Raw genomic sequence first — 10,108 nt, forward strand, 5'->3', positions numbered from 1 at the left:
AGCGTCGTAACCACGAAACGACGTAACTCGAGACCGTCGTAACCCGAGGACTACCTGTACATTGCTGTGTACCCAGTGTACAGTCAAGGTCTACAAATATCCAACATTATCCTTACATGGATTTCCAAAGGATGAGCAAATGACTAGTAGAAAGTTCTTTGGATTTATTAATTTATTTGTTCGTGTTCAACCATCTCTCTCTGTGCAGACACTTTGTAAAGTGTCGACAGTAGGTATGTATAAACTAAATATAATGACTTTATTATTATTGTTGTACTTTCACTGCACAACTACAAACAGAAAATTGTGGATTAGGAGAAAAAATTGTTGCTATATACTGTTTCCTCTAGGAACTTTTTTTGAACTATAAAAACTTTAGACCCCAAATAGCTGTTTCTTATGCTTTTCATAGGAGCAGTGCATATTTCCGCACCTAATTAGGAAATGGCGGATTGTGGTGACTCACAGATGACTCAGTACACGTTGACAAGTGTTCACACACTGTGGCGAAACCACAGCTTGACCAACTAGAAAAGGCTAATTTTTATGGTCCACAAATGATCTTACCATTATCAATACAGCCTTTGAAGAAAAAATAAAAAGGTTCATCACCTCTCAGGGTTCCCAGGGATCAGGGATGGTGCCAAAAAAGGACCTTAAAAGTACCTTTCATGCATTCGTAAGGACCTAAGTGACAGTCATCAATGCTTAAGTTTTTCTCTTGTGTGGTCGGAAAGATGTATTATTTATGAATCTGTGGTCTTCTCTATGTTCTCAAATACATGTATTTCTAGTAATAAATAATCAAAGAGTTAATTTTGATGCCTGTCTGCCATATTTAGATTAGATAACTTAAAAAGTGTCCTTAGCGCGCTGATAACATACACCGTTAATGTTCCAAGTTTTCTAGAAATCTAAGTAATAATAATTGCAAAACCTGAAAGCCATTCTTTGGTGTAATACAAAAGTCAGTTCATGTCTCTCTCTCGCACACACACTCTAACGGGAAGAGAGAGAGAAATAGAGCTATGCACAGTAGTACTAGAAGATCAAGGTTCAAGAAAGAGTACGTTTCTAAAGACCATTTGAAAAAAGAGTGTTTTTTGCGAATACGGAAGGGCAACTAGTGTTGTACAGATGTGTAGACCAAACATGCGGCAAAAAATCGTCAGTATTTTGCGCCAATGTCGACTCCGGAAATAAATTTGTGGTAATATTTTATCGATAAAAGGACTTAAAAGGGTCACAGAGAAAATGTAAGGACCTGTGTGAGAATTTGAAAGGACCGCATGGCAAATAAAAGGACTTAAAAGGCCTTTCGGCGAAAATTCAATATAAAAGGACTTAAAAGGACCTTGCAAGGACCTGGGAACCCTGACCTCTGCTGTAAGCTATGGGACCAGGCTATTCTCCAGGGTACTAATAAAACGAAGGGTAAGTCTTTGCCCCGGGGCAATAGGAAAAGTGTCTTGTTTCCAGAATTCTATGTGGTGTGTAGACCCTGTGTATGTTGTACGCCTGTAACCATCTATGCCATCTGGTCAACCTTGTCTGTGTTCAACTCTCACAGTTGCAGCTCCTTGTACTTGATTTCACGCTAAACCTTCTCCTTCAGCTCAGATACCATCGGTTGTAACAGGTGCACACCTTGTCTACACACACCTGAGCTCCGCATCCACAGGTACTGCAGATCACAAGTTTAATCAATTTTTTTCTACAAAACCGCTTCTTTCTTCCGGTCAACAGCCCTCTTCACCTCCGGAAGGTGGAGTCGTGTCATTAACATAACGAGCTTCAGTTTCTGATTCACTAATGAGGTGGGCGGCGCGACATGTTAATTATCTGCAATGCGACATCAGAGGAGGTAGAGCCGCACATGGCGGGTAGCTCGTGAGGCCAGCTCACGCTTGCGTGCCTTGCTGTAAGGTACAATAGTTCTTGTGGGAGGGACAGGACGGTTCTCTGTCCCGCCCCACCCCATCTTCGCTATCTTGTCGGCAAGGGGAGAGAATAATTGAGGTGGATAATGCAGAGTGGCGGACGACAAAGGACTGTTCTCTCCACCTCCGTCTCCTCCCCCTCCCACAAACCTACCCGCACGCATAAACATAGCTACCCCTTCCCCCCAGTAAACAAACCTACTGACCATAATAAACACATAAAGACAAACATTAGTATTTAAAGCGAGTAGTTGAGTAAAACGAACGGTACTACCTTGCCGCTGAGACATTGCTGGCTTTATCATCCCACGGCAGGACGGTGTTGTCGCCGCCGCCGCAGCCACCACCACCGCCACGCCGTTTGGCGCCCCACAGCAACTGCTGCAGGCCGGGCAGGCGAGCATAATAAGGACAAACGACTGGAGGAGCGCGCGCGGCACCGCGAGAAGCTATGAGAACCCGCGAGATAAGGATCCGTTTTGTCAGGTCGGATTTTGATCACTGCCAGTCGACGGTCCCACAAAGCGTGCCATTGTTGTTCACCTGCGACTACCATCCTGTTCCCCCTCCCTCCATCTCACCTGCCCCCCCCCTACCCCGGGAACAAAAGAGGGAGACAACTGTAGCGACATTAGCGATACCTGTTTCACCCAGTCGCAGCGCGGTGACAATGGCGAGGGTGGCTGTCAGGGTACAGGCAGGGAGGGAATGCAGGTGGCTGGGAATGGCAGGATACCGCTATGTCCGTCAAGTGTGGTTGCGTGCAAATGCAAAAAAAAAAAAAAAACCCAAAAAAACAGAGAACTGGCATATATATACATGAATATTTACTCATTTCATTTACTTGTCTGGCTGTTAATGAAGCCTCCGATGTCACTAACTTGTCTCGTTTTCATCCATCACAACCAGTCACGCGAATGCACTGAAGTTTACTATTACTGGCGTCTACAGTTCTATTATGCTGAATTTTTAAACCAATGATAGCATCATGGATCTCTAAAATGGAAATGGATTCTCAGGATTTCGCATTAAAAAAAAGGTATCTTGCAATGATCTTTCCTCGAGCATTCCCCCAACTCACTTGTGCTCTTTCCGATTTTGGAGGCGTTCCAGCAGTTGGGGAGGAGTGTGAAAAGACAGAGACAGGGAACAGAAGCAAACCGTGAGGCAGAGGCTGAGTGACAGGGGGCCATCAAGTTGCCAGAAGCCCTTACCAAAGGACAGGCAGACAAAAGGAGCGGACACCAGGGGGCAGTAACTCTGCTGAGGATGGCGCCAGGCAGTCACTGGGTCCCTCACACAAGAGGGTCTTCAAAGAACAGGGCTCCAAAAACTTTCAGACTTTCGTTGCTTGTACGACAGTCGTCAGTCAGCTGCCTGGCGTGCTCCAGTGACGTCAGTGGCAGAACAATGCAGACGAACGACCGTTGGCATCGTCCCATCCACTCACGAGACCACAGCAAAACAAAGCAAGAATTAAAAACAAGGCAACAGACTACAGTTGGTGGGGACATTCCCGAAACTCTGCTTCGACGTCTCGAAGGAATTTTACCTGAAAATTAATTAACAGATGGCCGTTAATTACCAGCAGCAAAGATTTCCCGACAGGCCTAAACGCACGCGCCAGCCCTATTTGCATGAGGGCGGCAGAGCGCCTGCACGATGTTGCTAAACAATGGCGACTGTGGCGACACCGCGGCGAGGTGCGTGCGCGGCATGATTGCCGCAACTCTGCCGCACGTCCCTTGGTCCTGTCCACGAAATGGAAGGATTTTTCGACTGGACTGTGAGTGGGGGCCGACTGAGAAGATTAAAGAGAAACTATTTATATATTTGGAAGAAACACTTAAAGGTGATCTGTGCAGAGATGCGCCATTTCACTGCTCAGCAATGGATGGAAATATGTGACAAAATATAAATAACAATACAAAAAAAAAACAAAAAAAAAAAACAAAACAAAAACACAAACTATAAACCCGACATCAGCTTAAATTACAGATTTTAAAAAATATATTTGATCACATCAATTGTTATGGGTAACATTATTTCTAATCATTTTTTTTTAAAAGAATGATTAGCATGATGCTAGGGACCAGCTTGGTTATCAAATAAGTTGAATACTTAGCATAAACTATATTTAGCGCCTAGCGACGTTCGTGCAGCTGGGCCCAGGAAGCTACAGACTGAGTTCTTGGACTTGAACTGCAGGTATGCCGATGACGTCATCCCCAGCGCTGCGGTCGACAGACGAGAATCACGGATCCTCCACTTGTCTCGCCCTTTGGAGGCAGGCAAGCCAACTGGATTTCTCGCATGCACGCACGCGCACGAACGCACATCTGTTCACCTACACCAGCCGTCCCGCCCAGGGCTCCGGTGCATAGGCGGTCTTAACTCGAGTTAAGACAGCAGTTAAGCCAAGCACGCTGTCTTAACCTAAGACGCCTGCTAAGCGCGGTGCATGGGCGGTCTCAACTCGCTAAGCAAGCGGTCTTTGTCTTAAAATTTGAGACTGGTCCCCCCCTGTCTTAACTCCTTGCTTAGCCGCGACACGCTGCTTACGCATGACCGTACGGCGGCTTTCGTAGTAACAGTGGCGCTTGGTCGTGTTGTTTACTGAGTTGCCCATTGACAAGATACAGATTTTTCACTACTTCAGCGATCCATCAAATCCATTTGAAATGTATGACGTCGATTTGTATCATTGTTTTCGATTTTGTCGAGCGAACATAACAGTGGAAAATGATTTCGACCATCATTTTCAACGAAAAGGCTCTACTCCGCCTTTGTTGCAGGTAAGACTATAGTCACCGCCACTATATAAATATATAATTAATAAGTGTAATTGACAGCATTACGTTAAAAATATTTAATAATGTTAGAATGACATGAAAATATAATTACACAATAAAACAATGGCGTAGAACTTAAGACGGTGTTGACGACAGTGGGTGATGTTTGTTGTTATTATTGCTGCTCTCAGGTAAACACGAGACCACAAAACTTATATATATTTGGAAAGGAAAAAACTTGAATTTTGCAATAAAAGTAATGAAAATTTTCTACTTTCACTCTGGTGACAGCAATAATCCAAAAAAATTCAGTTTGGTATACTCGGGTCATATGAGCAGACGCACAATTCTGGCCCATCCACTGTGCTCCAAGTATTGTTTTAGAGTATGTAAACATTATTAAAAAATTGATGGCATTGTATTTAAGTAAAACAACACAGAATAAAGTAGCAGAGCACCCAGAATCTCTTATATAGTTTGATTTAATACATGTTTATCAATTTGACAGGCAGTTCATTGCAGTATGTCTCAAGTTGTAAACATGTGGCTCAAGAGATAGATAATCATAATAGGTTAATGTTCACATCGTCCTTTTTAACTAAAAATGGACAGTTTTGTTTAGATGTGAATACTAAAATATATAAATCATTGAGGTCAATAATATTTCCTATGTCTTTTGCAGGTGATGGTGGCATTACAATTTCATGCTACAAGCACAATGCAAGTTGTAGTGGCTGACGGCATTGACATGGGATGAATATGGGAGACAGTGGCTACCCGCTGAGGGACTGGCTTAGTTTCCCTTTTTTTTAAATGCAGACAAGGAAAGAACTCCTCCCTTTAATATCATATGCTTCAGAATATATTTGTGTGACTTCAGATACATCCCTGCCAAAGCAGCAAAAATCATCATGTGTTCCATTATGCTGTCATAATTTCTAACTGAATGGTCACATTATTATTCAATTTGACTTTGGCTGAATAGCAACATCCACCCCAATCAGTTGGTGAACACTTTCAGCAGCTGGCATTACCAATCCATTTCCATCTGTTTTTCTGTCTAGTATTTGTTACCTCAGCCTGTGCCAGATTTATTTTGATTTCCATGAATTGCAATTCTTTTTTAACAAGATTCAAGTTCACTGTCCAGGAGCTACAAAATTTTTTGTTCTCTTATCTTTGTTGTGCATTCTTTTGCATCATCAGGTATTTTGCTTTCTTCGGGTGACCCAGTTGACGGATGGAATTCTGGCTGCTCGGTACATCACCTTGTGTGTTTTATCTGACAGTCAAAAAGATTTTTTTCAGAAATGTGCAGCTGTCTAGGCCTAAGCCGCTTTGATGGCTTTGAATATTGCTGTGTGGCTCTCTGTGTGGTCTTGATGCTGCAAGAAAGAAATGTTTCTTAGAACAATTGATTCATGACACTTCTACTTGGGAGCACTGAGTACTGACCATCGCATTAGGTTATGTAAAGGTATTGTTTGAATTACTCTTCTGTGTAAGGTTTCTATATAAATAGATTATTGTGTTGCTTGTTATTCTTTGTGATGCCAAGTAACTAGTATAAAGCAGTTATGTTGATATTTACTACATGCTGCTAGTAGGGTTGTGAAGGACATGTTTCTCTCTTTAGAGTTAATATTTAGCACTTTTCACTGGACTCAGGTGTAGCCATTTCAGAACTTCATAACATCTTATTTGCAACTGTTTAAGAATGTAGACACTGCAAATCCCTGTCATTCAAAAGCTGAGTGTCTGCTGGAATCTAAACTGTAGAACACTGGTACTGTAACATGCATTAGACTTGTAGGTTAAAACTTGTTAAATGTCCAAACTGACTGTGGATGTAAAGACAAACCTGCAGTGTACATCTCCCAAATTATGTCATAGTCTGAGTTTGGCACTTGAATTAAATAATTTATAATTTTAAGCCAGCTGTGGAAAATTATATGTAGCTGCCCTCTCTAAAGTACAAAAACCTTGGTGGCTTTTCCTTAATATTTCATGTTTTGTTCAAAAATACCATCAGGAATATCTGTGATATAAAGTACATTTTTAAAATTTCCCATTTGAAAACATCATCATCTGAAATGTTCAATTCATTGTTGTTTGTTATGCATGAAATAATAAATCTGCATATACTTCTAACAAAACATTTCCATTGTTGAATTAGAAGATTGAACTGGAGTGTTCTATATTGCACCTCCTATATATGTCAATATTATTATTTTATTACTCTCCCTATCATGAAAGACTTCTGGAGGAACCAGCGTAAATGATTCACCACCTGTACAAAAAACTAAATCAGAAATGTATCTAGTTATTTTAAATAAATGTATTTCGGATGGAAATACTTATTTTCAAACTGGCTGTTGTGTGCTGACTATAGGCTTTGCATTTGCATTCTCTCGGTATCTAGAGCTTTTTCTGCGGATGACACAGACGTAAAAAAAAAAAATCTACACAGGTAAACAAAATTACTAACCTTCGATGTTTGTGCCTTCCATCAGTTCTCTGAAATCATCTACCAAAATATTTATCACTTTCTCCATTCATCACGGGTGTTTCTGGTGGCCCCCCTGTCCGTGGGTGGATGTTTTTGACGACTGAGAAATGAAATTATGGAAGATCTTAAATCCGCTCATTTCTTTCTTATTTCATCTTTTTCTTTTTTCTGGTAAAGCCTCTTCTTCTCCCTGGTAACCTCCTCGATTAAGACTAATAGTTCGCTGTCGCACATCTCTCCTTCGTTTCAACCATGGTGCGCAGACGAATTTCGCGGCTCAGCACCATCGCTGTAGCGCAGTTTTCATTGGTGGAAAATACGGTTGGCAAGGCCGCTCCCGGACGAATTTATTTATATCACTGACCTCGACCGCCGCGCTGACCTGACCCGTTTCTCAGCTAAGCAAGGGGCTGAGATCGCTCATGCAACAGGCTTGAGACCGCGAACTTAGCCAAGACGAAAAGCGAGGCATCTTAAGACGAAAAGTTAAGACCGCCTATGCACCGGAGCCCAGGTGACTGTGCGATAGCGAGTCAACAGTCAAGGAGAACTTGACCCGCCTTTGTTCGTCCTTGCTTCCCTCCTCCACCCTGCACTCCAAGCAGTTACCCATCCGACTGTAAGATATATGGCTGGTCCTTGTGTCACCTTCCGGTTGTTTGCTGCGTGCCGGGACACTCATTTCAAACGAATCAACGTCTGTGATTATTTTGTTGATACTCACGTGCATTCCACTTGCACGTGCGTGGCTGAGAGTGCCGACAGAGGGCTCAGTGTTTTACCGACCTCTTTCAACACCTGCATCGTATCTTCAGGTATACAGTGCACACGATACCACAACGATAAAGGATTTGGCGAGATGGACGCAGTTCTACCACTGACACTGGGTTCCTCTGTGTTCAAACCCCTAAGGGTCTCGACTTGGAGTTGCAGACACGTTTCAGAGACAATGAAACCGTGGGTTCAGTTGTAGTCCCCTCCTCATTCTCCCCACGCATGTTCTCATCCTTTCGCATCTCCTGAGCCACGCCATTGTCCGTTGTGTCTTTGTTGACACGAAAAGTAGTTCTCTCGCTCATAGGCGTTCGTGCAGCCTTTAGCTATGTAATCTGTTTAAATAAAGGATTGGTGAATAATAGAAAAGGGAAGAGGAAGAGAAGGACGAGACACTAAACAAAGCAAAGGGAATCATCTGGTGGCTATGATATAATAAAGAGGACAGTAAACAAACTAGAAGTAAGGCCTCCACACTAATACACGCGAGAATCGATGTAACACTTCAAGTATGAAAGCTGTTCAATAATGTTGGTGTAAGTTAACAAATAATGTTAATATTGTCATTTGCGCTTCTGTATCTCTGTCACTTGCACACAACTGTGTTGTCGGAATAGGTGGCAGTGTTGTCACGACCTGCTGGACATTTTCGACCCCTCAACCTACCTCCCCCACCCTTACCTCCACTTGCGACCACCGTTTAGTTTTTCCCATCCTCCTCATCTTTCCCATCCTCCACCCGTTCCCACGCTTCCCTCGTCACTTCCGGCAAAAGACATCCCCTACTGTCAAAGGGAGACAGTGCAAACAAGGGCGGTAAAGGGATCAGGCAGCAAATTGCGATATGACAGTACACGGAGGACTTCCTTGTATGTCAAACATGTCCACCGAAGTTACCAAATGCTCCAAACCAACACAATGTAGGCTCTCTTTACTTGTTTGAACTCAATCAAGACTTTAAAACCATGCTCACAGACCTCAGTATCATGGTAGGTAGTAAACCTCACCTGCGGAACTAAATGCAAGTATATGTATATATACACTTTGAGTCTTTAAACTTTCACAATCCACCTCACCCCACCAAACTCCACCCTCGCCATTTCTAAACTCAGGAAAGCAAACCTCTCCTCTGGCGCCAGAAGACCTGTCAAGCTGTCAGTCATCATTCATTAATCATGTCAACAACTAAAACAGTTTTGTTTCTTTTTTCTGTGTAAATCAAACTTGCACTAAATCGTCTTGGCCACAGAAGACAGAGACGAACTGCATCAATTAATTACTTTTTTTTTTACAACCTGGCCATTTGTATGTGTCTAAAGAAAGTAAATTCAAGTGTAATTCCGGGAGGCCACGACCTATCCTTAATCCACTCGACTGAGATACACAAACAAAAAAATCAATTAAGAAACAATAGCGCAGTGAATGTAAGCCAGGAACTACATGACATCTCATCCTTTCTTTTTCTCGGAAGGGTACAGGTTGAAGTTCATCTTGGACTGTCAACGTGTCTTAACATGAAAGCAATACAATATACAGTTGCATGTACACCAGATACAAATGTCCTCCCAGGACACCGATTCCACACTCGCGAAGTTTCCAAGACGACTAGTTGTCATAGTCAGAACACGTCTCCACTGCAAAGTTATGACAAAAAGTATATCACGTGACCACGTGCAGCCTCTGTCTCACAACATTTTCTTTGTGGAACTTTCACACAAGATGTATTAATCACTATGTTTAGACCTAGCCCAGACAAGGTTGTCCTTTGTGAAATCATGACAAAAGAATAAATTACCTACTTTGTTTAGCTGTAGGTTAGACAACGGTGCCCTCGGCAGAGCACCACTCAGTTCGTGCACGTGGTGCTGGGAAGGAAACACAGGTCCCCTTGAGAGGACCCTCCAGGCCCACAGTCATTATTTCTCTGGCTGTGTTAGATATGTCAAATGTACACTTTTTTACACGTGACCGGATTGACGGTTAGTGTCGTCTGTTCAACGCTCGAATGAACACTAAGCGACACGCGGTTTCCTTCGTCTGCCTCCGTCTTCCCCATCCTTTGAGCTGTAAGTTAATTCTAGATATGATGATTT

The sequence above is a fragment of the Pomacea canaliculata genome, linkage group LG5 (assembly GCF_003073045.1).
Source record: "Pomacea canaliculata isolate SZHN2017 linkage group LG5, ASM307304v1, whole genome shotgun sequence".
Classification (NCBI taxonomy): Eukaryota; Metazoa; Mollusca; class Gastropoda; order Architaenioglossa; family Ampullariidae; genus Pomacea; species Pomacea canaliculata.